This window comes from Ambystoma mexicanum, chromosome 4p (assembly GCF_040938575.1).
Source record: "Ambystoma mexicanum isolate Mex_15411 chromosome 4p, UKY_AmexF1_1, whole genome shotgun sequence".
NCBI classification, from domain to species: Eukaryota; Metazoa; Chordata; class Amphibia; order Caudata; family Ambystomatidae; genus Ambystoma; species Ambystoma mexicanum.
The window spans coordinates 1,030,050,401-1,030,068,374 of NC_090927.1; positions in this window are offsets into that span (position 1 = coordinate 1,030,050,401).

Below are 17,974 nucleotides of genomic sequence, written 5' to 3' on the forward strand. Positions count from 1 at the left end.
CAGCTTCACCCCACCAGTGTCAAGTACATCATGTCTGCAACATCCACCAGCATCCCCAAGGCTGAGGGCTGTCAACTTCTCAGCTGCCTGAGTTGCCATCCTGGGTGAACAGGTCCTGGCAAATTATGATGCCCTCTTCATTCGCAGAAGCAGCTTGGAACCTGTGACCATCCAAAGATCTGGCTGGACATCATGGCTGCAAACACAGAGGGGGTGGTAGTCTATACAGTGGTTCATGCAATGAAGTGCCAAGACTACCTTAGGATCTGGAGACAGCTGAAGGTGGCCTCTTGAGGCAAGTGCCTCCATGGATGTGCACTCTGCAGACCACCATTGGGTGTCACCCTTTAACCTCCAGCTGCTGGAGGTGATCAACCCAGCGGTCCATGCCATTGACCTACAGGCACGTATCAAAGCTGCTGCTGAGTCCTCACAGTTTGAACATTTCCACAGATCTGGTATGTCCTGCATGGGTATGCATGACTTGAGCAAGTCAGTCTTTTTCACGGCATGTGTGTTGCACAATCCTCAAATGGCATACAGCCTCATGCGAACGCTGGGAGTATGTAATGACACACATCTGTGAAGTAGACAGGTGTTGGAATGGTGTCAAAATACTCGTGCACATGCACTGTGAGATGCTAAAAGCAAGACCACTGACCGAAAGCGTTGCCAGATTGTGATGTTGAGGGCATGAGAGGTACATTCATACATGCTCCTCTAGGGGTTATTCAATTGTTTTTGATGATTGCATCATCTCTACTCAGCAGCTGAGAATGATGCATGTGTATGGGTGTGTGGTCATGGCAATATGGTGCATTTCACTATCCAGATCAACATTTGGACGTGCCAAATGAATGAGGGAGCATACATGGTATGTCATTATGACATTTGCTTTTGTTGGGAGCAAGAGCATTGCTGCTTGATCCTCAGCAATGAGTGCATGCATGTGTTGGATGCTTACATGTGGGACTGTTGGTGGTGCATGTTGGTCTATGTGGTTGGATGGAAATGTGCCTGTGTTCCTACAAACACATGTGGCCAGGTGCCCTTTCTATGGCTCTGTCTGCAGGATATACTTGGATCATAGCTTTATTGTGATTGTGATGTGCAATGAGTTGTCATCTGTATGTGAACAGACATCAATGTGCAATGTTCCCATGTGCATGTCATCATTGGACTCGTCATTTTGCCTTCAGTTGTGAGACTGGATTCCTTCTGATTTCCAAGCATGAGCTTGTGTGCATGAGGCAGTTGATTGTTGACTAATGCAGACAGCATGCTACTTGATTCAATTGGGGAGAGTACACATGCATTGGCACTTATGATTGAGTCATATGTTCTTTGTTTCCTTTTCCACAGTTGCTGTGGCTGTAGAAGAAGGTATGACCTGTGCTGTGGAGTTTCATACCAGGGGCAGGACATCCAGATACAGGCAAATACCCCAGGCATGCAGTTTTGTCCACCTCCTCTGAGGGTGATGTGCCTGGGGAGCGTCCCTTTCAGATGGTGATGCTGCTGAGGAGGAGGCCCAGGATCCAATCCTCATGGTGGGCACCTCAGCAGCAGAGGGACAGGCTGGTGGTGATGATGTTATCACACAGGGGCCCCAAGGCATGGAGAGAAAAGGAGGAGGAGGCAATTTCAGGCCTGCCCACGGTGTCAGGTGGGAGTACCAATGGGGGTGCACAGGCTCCACACCTGGCCCTTAGACAGGAGGTTGTGCAGTCCACCATGAAGTGGTCAGCACAAACTCCTGCACCAGGGCCATCTGCTGTAGCACTACCTACCTTCACTGATTCCTCCACCCAGGCAGGGAATATAGTGTTGCCACTCTAATGGGTGGCTTGAGGTGGGAGGCATCCATCCATTATGCTATGCAAGCAGCTCATGAGCTGCTTGTAGAGAATCACAGCCGGAGTGGCCATCTCTTGTCTTAACTGGCAATAGCACTGCTTTCCGGTGGCCTCTGTGGACAGGCCACTCCATTGACTCCCTTCTCATCATTATCATCTGTGCCTGAGTCAACCTCAATTGACACCTACGTGCCAGCTACCACCATGGCCTCCTGTACTCTCTCCCACCATTGGCCAGTCTGGATGTGTTGTGTCCCTGGTGGAGGTGGAAGTCTGTACCATGGTAGATGAGGTGGTCACTGAGCCTGTCCAGGATCATGCAGCAGAAAAGGCTCTGGAGTAACACCAGATACTTGATGGCAGTGCAGCTGCTGCATCCCCCTAAGCAGACTGTCATCCAGTCGGAAGGAGTACCTGGGCTGCAGACACATTGCCAGGAAGCAGGAGATGTTGCCAGTGAGGAGGCAAATCATGGATGGCATTGAAAGCAGGAGAAGGAAAAGAGGCACACACATGGTGCAGGTGAGGCAAGAGGCAAAATGGTGCCTGCAGGCACTGGTGTCATCACAGGTGTAATTTGTCATTCAGCAGGCACATGAGGCAGCCATTGCCAGGGACAGGGTTTAGGTTGAGGAGAGTTTGGCTCGGATGCAGTGAAAATCCTTGAGTATTCTTGCAGGGCAATCGAGGAGATTGGGTCTAATGCGGGATTCCCTGCATTAGTTCCAGGAAATAGAAGCGGCCTGCCTGCAAGAGGCAGATGTGGATGGGGAATCGGCCTTAGCTGAGGCATTGTCCAAGATAAGCATGGACTAGCTCACCGACTCTTGTATATAGTTCCCTAGTTGTAGGTTTCCTTTTGTTTATTCATGCTTTCAAGGAACATTATTCAGTTTCAATCAGTGTACATAGTTTTACTTTAATACATTGATATTTTCGTATTCAACACCCCGGTTTGCCGTCTATTTGTTCCATATGCATCATGTCTTGGCTTGCTGGTGTATGCATGCTTTTGTGCTTCTTTGTCTATTTGCACCTTTTGTTTGAACATGATCTCCAACTGAGTATGTCTGATGGCTGTCATGTGGGTTTAGGGCACACTGTGTGGGTCATATTGGTACAGATCTATTTGCTGTGGGACATGTGTGCATGCTTCATGTTGGTTTGATGTTTACTATGATGCCTTCATGGCCAATGTACTTATGTGGACAGTGGTAGATGTGCGGAAATTACATGTTCGGAGTTACGTTTCACAACTTTGTCATACACATCTGTTGCTTGGCTACTTTCATGCTTTGCAGTACAGGCATGTTGGTAGTTGATGTACATGGTGTCTGTGAATGTGTCAACCATACATGCCGTGGTTGGCATGGCACTTCCATTGTACATGTGTTCCTGGATGTTGAGTCATGTTGTGGGTTGTTTGAGGTAGGCATGGTGGCATTACTTTGATTGACTTGCCCATATGGCCATGTGGACATGTGTTTCACTTGTAGGGAAGGGACCATTGTAAGGGTGGGTGTAGCAAGGGATGGTTGCCTGATGCCATTACTTGTGCAGATTCATTGCATGTTTGCTGTTGGTGTATCATTGCTGGTTGAGTATGTTTTGGTTTGTGTGTCTAATGGTGGTGATGTGGGGAGACGTCTGGAGATGAGAGATATATTTCATGTTGATTTTGGTCTCTTACTGAGGATGGGTAGTCATGTGTTTAGATGTCTGGCCAGATATTCCACAGAGCAAGGATGTTTGGGCTGTCTGGTGTCAGCTCATTCACCTCTGCCCATTCACTTTTCATGATGTAATGTTCTTGTACTTTGTGTTCCTTAATGCTACAATAGCTATTTAGGTGACCTTTTGGCATTAGCTTGTCCATGAGGATGCGCTCACAGTTCCAAAATAGGTATAGCTTATTGGCATTGTGGATGATGAGAAGCAATGTGTTCTCACTCTGATTCACTGGGCTCCACACCTCACATGTAGATGATGTCACCTGAACCTCAAGGAACCTAAGTATAGCTGCAATAACAATGTGTTTGGCTGTTGTGCAGGTGAGTGTGATTCAAGACCATGGAAGAGGCGACTATCCTGGATTCCCCTGCACTGCTTCCAAGTGATCATGTTGGAGGAGGATGTCTGCCATGGTAGACACAGGCCAGAGGAGGTGAGGTAGGTAAGTGCTCCACAGTGAACTGGGCCTTGGGTGTTAAAGTTGCCTACCTGTGAAGTGTTATTGCTGTTACGATTGGAAGGCTAACACCACTATCATACAGAGCAAGGCTTGCAATCCTGTTCATCACCTTGTAAGGTAATTGAATGGGGGTGGGTATCTATTTCTGTTGGGTATGTGACTGTACCATTTTCCCAACAGATCAAGAGTGTGTGCCAGCATATTGTTTTCTCAAAATTTGTACATCTGTGTGGCTCCAATTGTTGTGTCCCTACATGCAAGAGGTATGGGGGGAGGTCCAGGGAGCTGTTGTCAGGCAAGTGTTGTAGACAAATTGTGCGGGAGTGTATGTGGTCTACTTAGGTGGACAGGGGATTCATCATGGACCCCTGGAAGCAAGATGGTTCATTAGATATTCAGTCAGTCATTTTGCATTTCATCCAACTCCTGGTGTCAGTAAGAGTCAGCGTTGGAGTGATGTGTATTTTATGGTGCATTATTGTGATTTATGATTTTTCTTTATGATAGCTTATTTATGATGCGCTTAATTCCCAGAGGTTTCTAAGCGCGAACCCGGGGATCGAACCTGTGTTGCTCCATGTTATCTTGCTTTCAAGCTGAGCACGTTGCCGCTGAGCTATCCTCCCGAGACTGTGATGTAGCACCTTGTTGGTGCATGTACTGTGTGGGAGAGAAGTGGACATAGAGTGATTCTGGGACGCAGATTAGTGTGGGTACTGGGACATGGGCAGACTTGTGGGCGCTACCTTAGTGTAGGGTGTTGGTGCACAGGTTAGTGCGGTTACTGGGACGACAGTGGACTTGTGGGTGCTGACTTAATGTAGGGGGTCGGGGTGAAGATTAGTGTGGGTACTGGGATGAGGGCGGACTTGTGGGTGCTTGCTTAAAGTAGGGGTGCAGATTATTATGAGTGCGGGACAAGGGAGAACTTGTGGGTACTGTCTCATTGTATGAGGTTAGGACACAGATTAGTGCAGGTACTGGGACGAGGACTTGTCAGTCGCAGCAGAGGAGTGGAGGTAATGGTGATTGATGGAAAATAATCCTTGACTATTTCTTTCCATGGGTCCGGTGCAAAGGTTGTTCGACTGCACTATGTTCTGTTTGCCATGAGGGCGTGTTGGGGGCCTGACAGGTGCTAATCACTTTTCTTTGCACTGCATGTTACTAGGCGGTTTTTATTCCATGAATTGGCTCCCCGCACGTACCTTTGTTCCGCGCAATGTTTTTCTCGTGCTAACTACTTACCACGGACTTAGCAATTTTTGGAAAATCAGGCCTAGCTATTTTGTTGTTTTCTCCTTTTTTGAGTTAATCACTTCTATTTTAGACCATTATCTGTTACTACCTTTATTATATACGAGATTATTTTAATTTATTTTTTGATGCTGTTATATTTTAAATTTGTAGTGCCCAATCCTTATGTAGAGGTACAGGCCTGGGCAGTTTGTCCTGTTATTGTTTTTCTTTTTTCAGCAGTGGCTGGTTTTTCAGAGTGCCCAAGTTATTATTATGGAGTTTCTTTCGATTTCCATTCAGAGACAACCTCAGTGTCTTCTTGATGCTGCACACAATGGGCCTGATTCACAGAACGTTTTCCTATGGCATTGTGCCATTATAAAACACTTCCACGAATCAGGCCCATTATGTTCTGCACATTGTGCATTTTGGTTTGCTTCATTCTTATGCTGCACTTGCTTTGAGACAAGTATGCTGCAGTACTTTACAGCTGCATCTGAAACCCTACACATTTCATTTGTTGGATTGTTACCCAGACGTTAGCTTTCCATTGTTAGTTTGATATGGTTTCAATTTGTATGCTTGTGTTTGTGTTTTAAATAGTGTGGTCTAACTCAGGAGCAACACAGCACTGTTAATGCTTTAAAGCGATCAAGATGGGTTCGTTTGCAGACCAACCCTGGTTTTAACAATCGTCGGTTTCTTTATTCTGATAGATATGTCCATACTAGTCCTTTACTCAGTCTTATTCATTTTTTATTTTTTTCCCAGTTCCCATTTTATTATTTTCATGGTTCCCATTTTAATGTGTTAATAAATGTCTTTAATTGTTTGATATGTACTTACTTCCTTACCCCTTATTGTCAATATTTAGTGATGTTTTGGGAGATAAACTTCTGTTCACATATAAAGACCTATTTAGCTCACAATGGAAGCATTATGTATTAAGTGATAGCGTTTATCGTGTATTTGGTTTCTGCCCTGCAGGTTAGGGAGGTTTTCAGGGCTTCTGACTGATGTTTTAGCAATATTGATTTGTGTATTTTTTGTGTAGTGAATCCTCATCTCATGATTACCTATCTTTAGGTTGATTGGAATGTGCACATGCTCTCAAACAACATTGGCCCTCATTACAACACCGGCGGTAACCAATGGCGCTATTAGCACCATGGTTGCTGCCGGTGTTGTAACGAGTCCGCCAATGTTCAATGGGGAATTACCACCCCATCCAAGGTTGGCGGGGCCGTAATTCACCATTTACCATTGGCCCTTCCCCATTCCCATTTTTACCCCATAGGGCTCAATGGGACTGGGGAAGGCGGTAATTACGGTACTGCAAATTGCGGTACCGTAATTACCTCGGCAGTCCCTTTCCGGGTCCCTACTTTAACGGCTGGTCCAGACCAGCCGTTAAGGTCGGGAGCCGCAAAGGGACCTCGTAATCAGGCTTTAAGGGTTTAACGGCGCTGACACCTTTTACGGTGCCATTAAAACCTTAACGGCAGGGTCGTAATGACCCCCATTGTCTGCCCCTGAGGATGGTTTCTTTTGCGTCTTTAATTGATCAGCGAGAAGTAATGAACTGTAACAGCTGAAATAGGCAGCCAACATTCTGGCATTCATAAAGGATCTGAAGATTTGATTGCTACATATGGGCCCGCCTGTTCCTTTGATTTAGGCTTAATGCCCAATACACAGAGAAAAAGTCTCTATTGAGCAACTGACTTCACTTTTCCAAAGCTCATCTTTCCTGCATGCCTCCGAAAAGTTTCATTAAACGGAATAAAGAAAATGATTTTGAAAGCATAACATTTTAAACGTGACTGCTCTATCAGAAATATAGGAAGAATACAGCACATATTGAATTTCACAATCAGAGTATATAGACTGATTATATGCCATGGTCGTTCCTTGTCAAGAACTCTAGGCCACAGTGGTTCCTGTTTTTCAGACATAGTGAGTAATTATGCGTTGTTTAGCAGTCATTCTTTTTTGCTAATAATCTATTCAAGTTAGAGCAAATAGAGCAGCAAAGTCCTCAAAGAAATGGCAACACCAGCAACCAAGTGCACATTGATGCATCTGTGCTAACAGGCAACCAATCACATGCATAGCCACACCATGGACATAACAAGAGTCTTATTATGTCTTTCTAAATCCCTTTGAGGAAAATCCCCTTTGGTTTACCTGGTGCACTACTGGTCAAATGATTAAGGCAAGAAGCAGAGCAGAGTCAAGAATGAATGTTAGTGAAGTAGAAGATAGCCTGTGGTAATTAGCCCTAGGTTTGGCCCTACAGCACTTACCATCTAGCATGTGCTCATCATTTTAAGGTTGAACATGTTTAATATCTCTTATAATGCAGACTCTCTAAGACGATTTGGACCTGCTTCTGTTTCCCACAATGTCTCCTTTCAGTGCCATTGTCATGACTCATACCCTGAACCCCATTCATAGACCAATCACTCACAGCAATGCAAAGTAAGACCATTGGAGTAGGAAATGTTATTGAGGCGAGATGCCCCGAGGTGGTGGGCCCACCCTGTAGGTAACAGTCCGACACCCAAGTAAAGGGCCTGAGCTCAGAGTCGGTCCTTTAACGAGGGTGGCGGGCATTGCCTACAGGGTGGGCCTGCCACCAAGGGGCATACCATGATTAGCATCCGTGTAGTGTGCTACACGGGTGCTAATGTTTTTTTATTTTTTTATTTTTAAAGTACTTTCTCTTTTTCAACGGGACGCTTCATAGCACCCCGTTCACGGTGATTAAACACTATACCAACATGCCCGCCATGGAAATTGCAGGTGGTGCACCGTATGGAGCCCCTCTTCCAATTCCATGACAGTCACACTGGGACAGGAGCTGGGAAACAAGCTGTGGCCTCAATCAGGTAAGTGCGATGGGAAGGGGACAAAAGCCAAAAAGGTTGGTTGAGGGAGAGGCGGGCATAGGAACCGGCCATCAGGCGGATTGGAACGAGGTCTGACACTAGGAGTATCAGCCCACGCTCCAAGCTCCTTGATTGGCTAGCTAATGAAAAGTTAGGCTGACTGAAACAAGTTGCATTAGTGGCTCATCAGAATAACAAGATCACGCTGTAAACATAGTAGAAGGACGTCAATACAGCAAGTCAAAACTGCACAGATGCGGTCAGCATGTCCGAATAATAACGAAGAAATGTTTCCATTTAGGATGAGTGGTTAAGGGTTTTCACACGATTTGTAAGTAGAGATGTGTAGAATGATCGGCAAGTTCGTGAAATTGTTCATTACATTTTGCGTTAAGCAACATTGGTGAAATTAAAACGTAGGTTTTACAGTGGGAAGAAAGTAATCACAGTGATTATTGCTGCAGATTTTCCCAGTAAACAAATTGAAACATTTTCCCTTAGTGTGCCAAGAAAACCGACAACGGAAGTATTCTTGCAGTTCTTTTTTGCAAATGAAGTGGAGAACTCAAGAACATATTTTTAAAGCGTGGCGCCAGACTAAAGATCACAGAATGCAACCCCAGAACACAACTGAATGCAGATTACAAGGAGAGATGAAGTGACGGAGAGCAGGCATGGAATGCAAGAGAACATTCAAAGTTCCAATGCGAGTGACAAGGGAAAAGGAAAGGGAGACACTGCCCACCATCAGCTGCAGACTTCAACATGAAACAGAAATAATTATTGCTGCTTAAGAAAAAAAGGGCATGAGACAACTATTGAAGGAGCCCCAAGATTGTAAACGATTTATGGGTGAGCCTATTTAAGGGTGGTGAATGTTTTCAGTGAAGAATCCTACATTTTTCCTTAAACTAATGTGAGCGACCAAACGTAGCGAGGGAGCCCTAAATAAGAGTGGTTTGGGGGTGTTAGAGAATTTATTTTAAATGATGTGCTGAAATTATGCATTTTGCAGCACATTTACTAAGACAATTGGGGTGAAAATACAATGTATAATTGTTTCTCTACAGAAACATCAAAAATATCCAGTACATTTCATGATTCATGGGTAGGCATGCCTGGTGAATATTTTGACTGGAGGGGCATAAATATTTCCTCAAATAATCAGGAGTGACCTAGCTTACTGAAGGAGCACAGATTAAATATGTGGGGAACATTTTTAAAAATAATAATTTTCCAAGTTAGTCTTGAATTTTATTTGTAGTACTAATGTATGAAAACTAGACCACACTTCCCCAAACGTACTATGCTTTTGAAAGGACTTTATGCCATATTAAAGCTGTCAGAAATGTTCCTGGGAACCAATGAAGCCTCATGTTTCTTGCTTAGGCCATTGTGGGAGCAATAAACTATTGTGGGGCAACAAACCACTGTTCGGAAACCTAACACCAACCTACTGCATGTGTCAGTATTTTCAATCCGAGCATCCAGCAGAGACCATTGAAGTGTTTGTTTGGAATATTTTCTTTACATAAAGAATTGTGTCTGTGTTTCTAGGTGTGCATATGTGGTCTTCCTAGACTAGAAACCAGCCTGAACTGCTACTATAGGTAGGGCACACTACTTTCTCTTACTCATTGGATTTCAATTAATTAGATAATTTAATAATCAATGAATAAAAACAATTTCACCTTTCGGTTTGACATGAATGTATAGTACATATAAACAAGACAACATGCAATACCTCAATCCATTTAAAACACATTTGAAACCAATTTAAAGTGCAACTGTGCTAAAGTGTCACTGTGTTGAGCCATTTGACTACTGTTTACAAACCCTACCTAATATTGAAAACTTAAAATTGTACTCTAAATCTTTTTAGAGATCCATTCAATCATCATGTGCCCAACATTTGTTGTTCTTTTGTAGTTAGAATCAATCTATAGAACTTCTTCTGAGGCTAGTATCCCTTCTCAAACCTATTGTATTATTTGCTGTTCTTTGGTGATGTGAGCTTTGCTTTCCTTTGGTAAGTGGCAAGTCTTTCTCTAGGCTGCCAAGAGCCATACAATCTTAGCACTCCACCTTCCAGGGGGGATTGAGGTTGTGCAACTCTTAAACATATATCTGCTAGGGGTACTTTGTATTCCTTCATATTATTTCCTCATTACACGTCAGCCTTCTTATATTATTATTATTATTAAGTGTTTGGCTTTATTGGCCTGATCTGTAAATACTGCAACTTGGCTTGGCGTCCAGCTTTTCACTTCTTGTTGTCTGTGACTATCTTTGGATATATGATATTGAACATGGATTAGGAGCAACTCTTTACCTAGTATTGGAGCTCGAGGTCACTGTGCCTAAGTCTACAAACATATGATCCCTTCGCGGTGGCTCTTCTGGAGAATGAAGTATCAAATGTGCACTTTAACCTAGAAATATAATTAATCACAGTCAGTCTAAGTATCAGATTACTCTATATGTGACTATTGTACACTATGTCTACATCTTTGCTCTGTTAGCAATATAGTCCTATATTGCCAATGCTACTTTTATTTTCATTTTGTACATACCTTTGCACCATTTGCTGGCTCCTTGCATGGTATGGAAATAAAAGAAATACTTGGTTAAATAGGGAATGGTGAAATGTGCAGGGCAAAACCAATGTCACTCTCGCGTTTAGAGGAAAGATTCTCCAAAAATCAGAACGTGTTTTGTAAATATACAGTGGTTTAATGAGGCCATATGTTAAGCTCTAGAATGCAGCCAACACGTGTTTCGAACAACGGTCGTCCACAAGGCTGCCATTTATAAAATAATTGTGCAAACAAAGTGAACATGATTTTTATGACACAACAAACAAATTAAATCAGAAAAATAATAAAGAGTGTACACAAACATGTGATGGAAGATGTAACACACACAAATTATAAAGGAATTAACAGTTAACGGCATTAGAATTTCGCAAATCAACAGAAACATGAACATTACATACCAGTTAGAGTAATGCGCAGTTGGGATAGATGAAGGGAGCAAAAACACAAGACAGGGAACAAAAAGTCAAGCTAATAGCTACATTTGAATCAGTTACTGTTTCTGTGATATATTTATAAAATTGCACACACATATAATCATCGGTTCCTAGTTATTTCATGCTCTGTATGTAAATATACCAAGGTCTTCGCTGACCCCGGCTAACCTTGCAAGTGATGTCACCATCCCTTGTAATCTACCAACGTTATTTATTAATCATGAGGGTTCTATCCCATGATGTGAGTCGAGTGACTAGGCAGTGACTTCGGTGAAACCAGAGAAGCGTGTGCTTTAAACCTTAAATTGCTAAAATCCATTCTTAAGTATTAGTTCATAATGGTCGTTGTAATATCAGAGGCATCCATTTGCCAAGATTACACAATAGTAGTTAGGTAATATTAGTTTGATGATGTGGTCATTAGAGTTGTGAGCATGCTAGCTTACCATAACTTGATAAGCTTCAATAATCTAAGCACAAAGGATATAAATTCATGAGGTATTAGTGATAAATATATCATTAAAATGTATTATTTTAATTATAGATGTCATATTCTCACACTTATTAGCATAGATAAATATTGTGAAAAGCTTCTGCCATTAGCATTAGGTTTGTGCATATGCTATGTCAGTTGTCGCAAAATGCAATTTGTTTTTGTATGTCATAAAAATCACGTTCCCTGTGTTTGCCCAATTGTTTTATAAATGGCTGCCTTGAGGACGTCTGAGGGTCGAAATATGTGTTGGCTACATTCTAGAGCCTGATATATGGCCTCATTATACCACTGCATATTTACAAAACACGTCAAGGGAAGGGTTTGGTTATGGGACCATATCTACTTATAGACCCTAAAAGGATTAGTACATCATTGGCTACGACTAATCTGTAGGGCACGCCTTGAACTACCTCTAAATATGTAAAGTACTGCTTATAGCAAAACAACAGTAGATTGGTCTCTGTTGCATTGCCTTTTAGGTTATGGCCTTTTAGGTTATCCTTTTAGGTTGCCTTTTAGGTTATCCCTCAAATCACTGATTGGTTGGCATACAAGTCCAACCTTGGACTTTTGGCTCTTTAGCAGAACGTACATGAAACAAAACTTAGGTGTTTAAATCCTGTCAGACTACTCCCCATTTTCCCAATTAGCCCATCATCTCTCATTGGTAGTCCATTAGCCAAAGTCTTCCGCTTGTAGTTGACCTTGTTGCCTGTTCACTGTCCTGGAGCATTCAAGGGAGTGTGAGAAAACCACTATCTAGCTTACGGCTCTAATGAATGGCCTTTGTTTTCGACTTCTGAGTGGCATGTGAAGAGTCCACACATTTGTCAATTTCAGCCCTCTATTTACTGCTATTTGATTTAATTATGCAGGGTGCTGTAGTTCCTCTTGGCATCTACAGGCTTGCTCGCCCATCTCATATGAACTTTGTATACTTTTAATTGACCAACAGTTTGGCTCTCCCAGATGTTTTCTTTTTCCATCTATGAAGAATGCCCCAGATTCAGAGCTTATCCATGTACTCTCTTTGTGCTCTGTGCTTATCCTTCGAAATAGCATCCTTAACTCTGGGCCAAACTTGATTCATCGTTGGATCTGCACACATAGCTGTTTTTCTGAGTCACCTGACTCTACAGCCTTGGCCTGTTGGCCTGTCTCTGAGGTAGCTTTGGAAAGTTCAATGTGAGCCAGCGTTAATTGTCCAAATATGGCCGTCCTTGCCACATTATTTATTCCTCTATGGCAAGCTTCTATACATTTTCTTTCTACCTTGCGTTACTGCGTATTTACAGTTATTGGTCAGTAAGTTACTTCATTTTCTTAAGACCCATGATTACTTTAGCTTTAGGTACATGTTACTCTTAGTGCATTAATTACATTGTTACTTCTAAGTATTTTCATATCATTTCAGCATAGGGTCATATATCTTCTTTATGACATCACTTTGTCCTTGTCAGATATCACTTTAACGTCAGTCCATAATATTCATGGATGTATTCTGACATCTTGACAGGTGACATACTTCCATGTAGCATTCTTCCATGCAACATCCTTCCACACTTTCAGTGAGAGGGTATATTCTGTATGAGTGCATAACAATCGATGCAGTATGGGAAGAATGCAGGGGGTCCCATAATATGATGGCAGAAGGGGGCAGGAACTGGTGAGATTGCGTCTACCTGCTCCTCTACAGCATCTTACCTATTATTTACAACTAATACAAGGTGTGTGTGTCATCCATCTGGAATGATGACATGACTACGCCCGGTAGTTAGGATACTCACAAGGATCAATCGTGTAATAGGTTTGCTTGTTACTCTCCAATGGACATGAACGTCATCATGTCAACAGTTACTACTCTATCCCTGTTCAATGCCTATGACAATTACTCCTGTTCTTATTTTCTATTGAGCTGCATAATCTTGTGGGAACAAGCTACCCGCCAGATGTTAGCATTTTCTTGACATCTAGTGCTTGCATGACATATTACATTCCTAATCATCATGGGTGTTATTACATTTAGTGAATTACATAATTAGTACCACTTAAGTTCTAAGGCTTAAGTTCTAGCTATCCTTCGAAAGTGGATACAACTTCTATTATTTCACTGGTGTATTCTACTCAGAATATCTAAGAACTAGGGCTTCTGCTTGTGGCATCTGCAGATAGATCATTGCCTATACATTTACCATTACTGATAGGTATCTAAGGGCTATGTTGTTACATTTATCATTTGATCTTATGCCATTGAATATTCTCATTGAGCCCCACTTGGTCACATTTAGTCAGGACAATAAGCTCGTGTTCCTTTTCGAAAAATCTGTCTTTGTCCGCATTGCTGTCTATGCTTTTAGATTTTTTTTCTATCACTGTCCATTTTATTTCCTCACAGATGTGGCCATATGTTGTGAAGTGTTCCACCATAGGTGACTCTATAACTTTATTATGGATGCAACACTGTTTTTCACTTATCCGTGTTTTGGTTTTCCTAATAGTTTTTCCAAAGGCACCTGATGGCATATACTACCATTTCTGAGTTGCAATTGGTCAATGTTGTTTGTTGCCATTGGACTTCAATCCTATGTCTATTTTTTAGATCTTGTTGTGGTGTTGCAACATTTACATTTTCCACATGGTACATGTTCTCTTGTTTTTTCCATGCCCCGCATAGTTGGAAGGTTTTCTTATGTTTCCATCTTTGGGTCCACATCCTTCCGCATTATTTGGTCTTTCAGATTTATACTTCTTTTGAAAGCCATCAGTGGGCAGCCTATAGTTTTTTTTTCCCTTCTTGGAGAATTCTTTTCGATTGATTTGGTGATTTCATTTGTCCGGTCTGAGAATGTATTAACAAATAGCATTTTCTTGGAGTTCATGTTTTTATTCCTGTTGTATTCAAGAATCACCTCTCTGTTATTATTTCTTGCTCTTTTACAGGATTTTTTCACAAGTGCTTTTGGGTATCCTCTTTTGTTCAGTTTGCTTTTAGCTTCTATTTCATAATCTGTTTTCACCGTGCTATTTCTTCTTAGTCTGAGGAATAGTCCAAACAGAAGGTTCTCCCTGGTGTGTTTAGGTTACAAACTCTCGAATTTCAACAATGCATTCTTGTCTGTTTATTTATGGTATGGTTTCATTGCCAGTTTCTTTGTTTTGTATATCTGTAAAGATGGTTATATCTAGAAAGTTGATCTGAGGCTTATCACAGTTGAGTGTGAACTGTGGCATCTGTCTCGTTTATGTAGACATTTGATGAATACGATCTCATCCTCATTTGTACCGTCCCAGATGACTAATACATCATTGATGTATCTCTTCGATAGTTTGATTTACTTTTGTACGGGTTTTGGTCTGTAAATATCTTAGGGCCTCATTACACGGATGGCGGTGAACCATGGCGCTATTAGCCGCATGATTCATGCCGGTAAAATACCGGCACCGCCTTGGTGGAAAGGGGAATTACCGCCCTATTCCAAGGTTGGCGGGCGGTAATTTCCCCTTCCACCATTGCCCTTCCCCATTCCCATTTTTGCCCCATAGGGCTCTATTGGAATGGGGAAGGCGCTATTTACGGTACCGCAAATTGCGGTACCGTAATTAGCTCCCTGGTCCCTTTGCGGGTTGGTTTTTACCGCCTGCAAAAAGCAGGTGTTAAATTCCCCAACCCGCAAAGAGACCTCGTAGTAAGGCGGTAAGGATTTACTGGTACCGGTAAAATACCGGTACCGGTAAACCCTTACCGCCATCCATGTAATGAGGCCCTTAGTCTGTTCTAACATTTCCACATATATAGGTTAGCTAAACTAGGTGTTACTGTGGCACCCATCGCAGTCCCATGGATTTGTCTATAGAAAGTGTCTAGGAAATAGTTTTCTGTCAAGGTATTTTCCACGCACCATAGTATGAACAAATTAGGCATGTTGTTTGGAGTGTGTTTAAGATATAGAAATTCTTCCAACATTTGTAATGCATTAGCTTGTGGAATCATAGTGTACACAGATACAAAATCTAGGCCAACTAAAGTGTCTTCATTGGGATCGAACCTCATCCCTTCTACTAGTTTGATAACTGCTGTGGTGTCTTGCACATATGGCTTTATTTGTTTTACTAGAGGTCTTAGAGAGATGTCTGCGAACTTCGACAAAGGTTTCAGGACTGAATTGATACCTGAAACTATGGGTCTGCCTGGTACTCTGTCTAGATTCTTATGTGTTTTAGGCAGTGTATAGAACAAGGGTACTCTAGTTATTTTCACCATTTCATCCTTCTACAACTGATCTCGCGCTTGCACCTGCATGCCTCACTGCAATTAGATGTTCCTGGACTTCGGAATCAATCTACAGCTACGCATCTAACTCAAGGTAAGCCTTGTGGCCCCCTCCGCTGCCACAGGCTGCACTCATCGAACCCAGGAATCGACGTTGCCTGCATTCTTTGAGCATTTTTTTGTGTGCACTGCATTTAAACGCAACTGTCCATGCAAAGAAGCACTTGTGCTAATCCACATGTTTTTACCCTGCATTGTGCTGTGTGTGGTATAATTTCTGGCGGCATACTTTTCAATTCTACTTGATTAAGACTGCCAGGTCCTCCCACCATTGGCTACCTTGTTCCTGATCAGCCAAACGGTGGGACCGAGAGGAGGGAGCCGACTCACTTCCTCAAAGTCCCATGGGCCCCAGAACTTCATTTCACCACTTCATCCTTGTACAGCTAATCTTGCACTCATGCATGCATCAATCAAATCTACAGCTACGCAGCTAACTCACGGTAAGACTCCTGGCACCCTCCATTGCCACAGGCTGCACTGATTGATCCCAGCTGAGGAATCCACATTGCCCTAATTTGTTGAGCATTTTTTTTGTGTTCACCATGTTTAAACACAGCCGTCCATGCAAAGAAGCATGTGTGCTAAACCACATATTTTTACCCTGTATTGTGTGGTATCATTTCTGGCCACTGTGCGAGCCTTTGTTAATTAATCTAGCAGCCTTTTCCCCTTCTAAAATGGTGGCATGCTTTTTATGCTACTTGATTAAGCCTGCCCGGTCGCCCACCATTGGCTACCTTGTTCTTGATGCGGGATCCGGCCCCCTGCCTCAAAGGCCCACTTCTAAGGCTGCTGTCTGCTCCCTGTCCGCTACTGGAATGCTACTTTTGGGTGCTTTCTGCTCCCTGCCGCCAGACCTTTAAATAATAGTGCCACCACACTCTTCTAAGAAGTATGGTCTGCCTTGACATTCTCACCTCCGTAACCATGGGTTAGGACTCACTTGTACCCCCTTTTGGACCTTCACTCTCCCCTTCGACTTGTTTCTCCCATGTTCACACTCTGTATTGCATTGCATTATTGTTACCCTTTGCTTGCATCTGAACCCAATTGTAAATTAACTTCTGCGGTTTTTGCTTTTGGTTTAAGGGTACATTCTTGCTGTTTTTGCTTTTGGTTTAAGAGTCAAATCCTGCTGTTTTTGCTTTTGGTTTAAGAGTCAAATCTTGCTGTTTTGCTTTTGGTTGGTTTAAGAGTCAAATCTTGCTGTTTTTGCTTTTGGTTTAAAAGTCAAATCTTTCTGTACTGTGCTAACTCGCTCTGCACTTTGCTTGTGATCTATTGGTTCTCTGTAACTTGCTGGCCCAGTGACTTCACCAATCTCTTTGGTTCACTCCTATCTGCTCCTCCCCATCCCTCCTTTCTCCCCCCTTTTCACGCTACCACTGCCACAGCGCTTTCTGTCTCTCCTATCTTTTCCAACTGCTTCTCCATTGACTATCCTTCCCTTCTCACTAAGTCTGGTAGGAAGAAGTTCCAAAAAATATTTTGGCTTCCAACCCTGGTCTCCCTATTACTGACACTTATTCCAGTGCTTCGCAAGCGAGACACTCACTGATATCCTCTTTGCCGTTCTTTTGCCTGATCTATGGACTCTTCATATGATCTCTGTGCTCTGTCCTGTCTCCTCCTCTCCCATTACTGGTGGCTCCAGATGGGAAGCTCTCATGGCTCCCTTCGACTCCTCTAAAGTCATCATTAATGTCTACATTAATGGCATCATCATGGTGCAAGGCCCTCAGGCAAATCTCCTCCTCTTTGATAGGCGTTTTCCTCACCTCATCAATTTCCTTTCATCTCCTGCTGCCCCTCCCTTTCCCCACTTGGTTACCTTGCTCTCTTTTCCCTTTCCCTCTGACCCATCTCAGGCTCCTTCAGCTATGCAGGGCGTACCTCTGATTGGTACCCCTCCCGGAAGTCTTTAATGCTGGCAATCT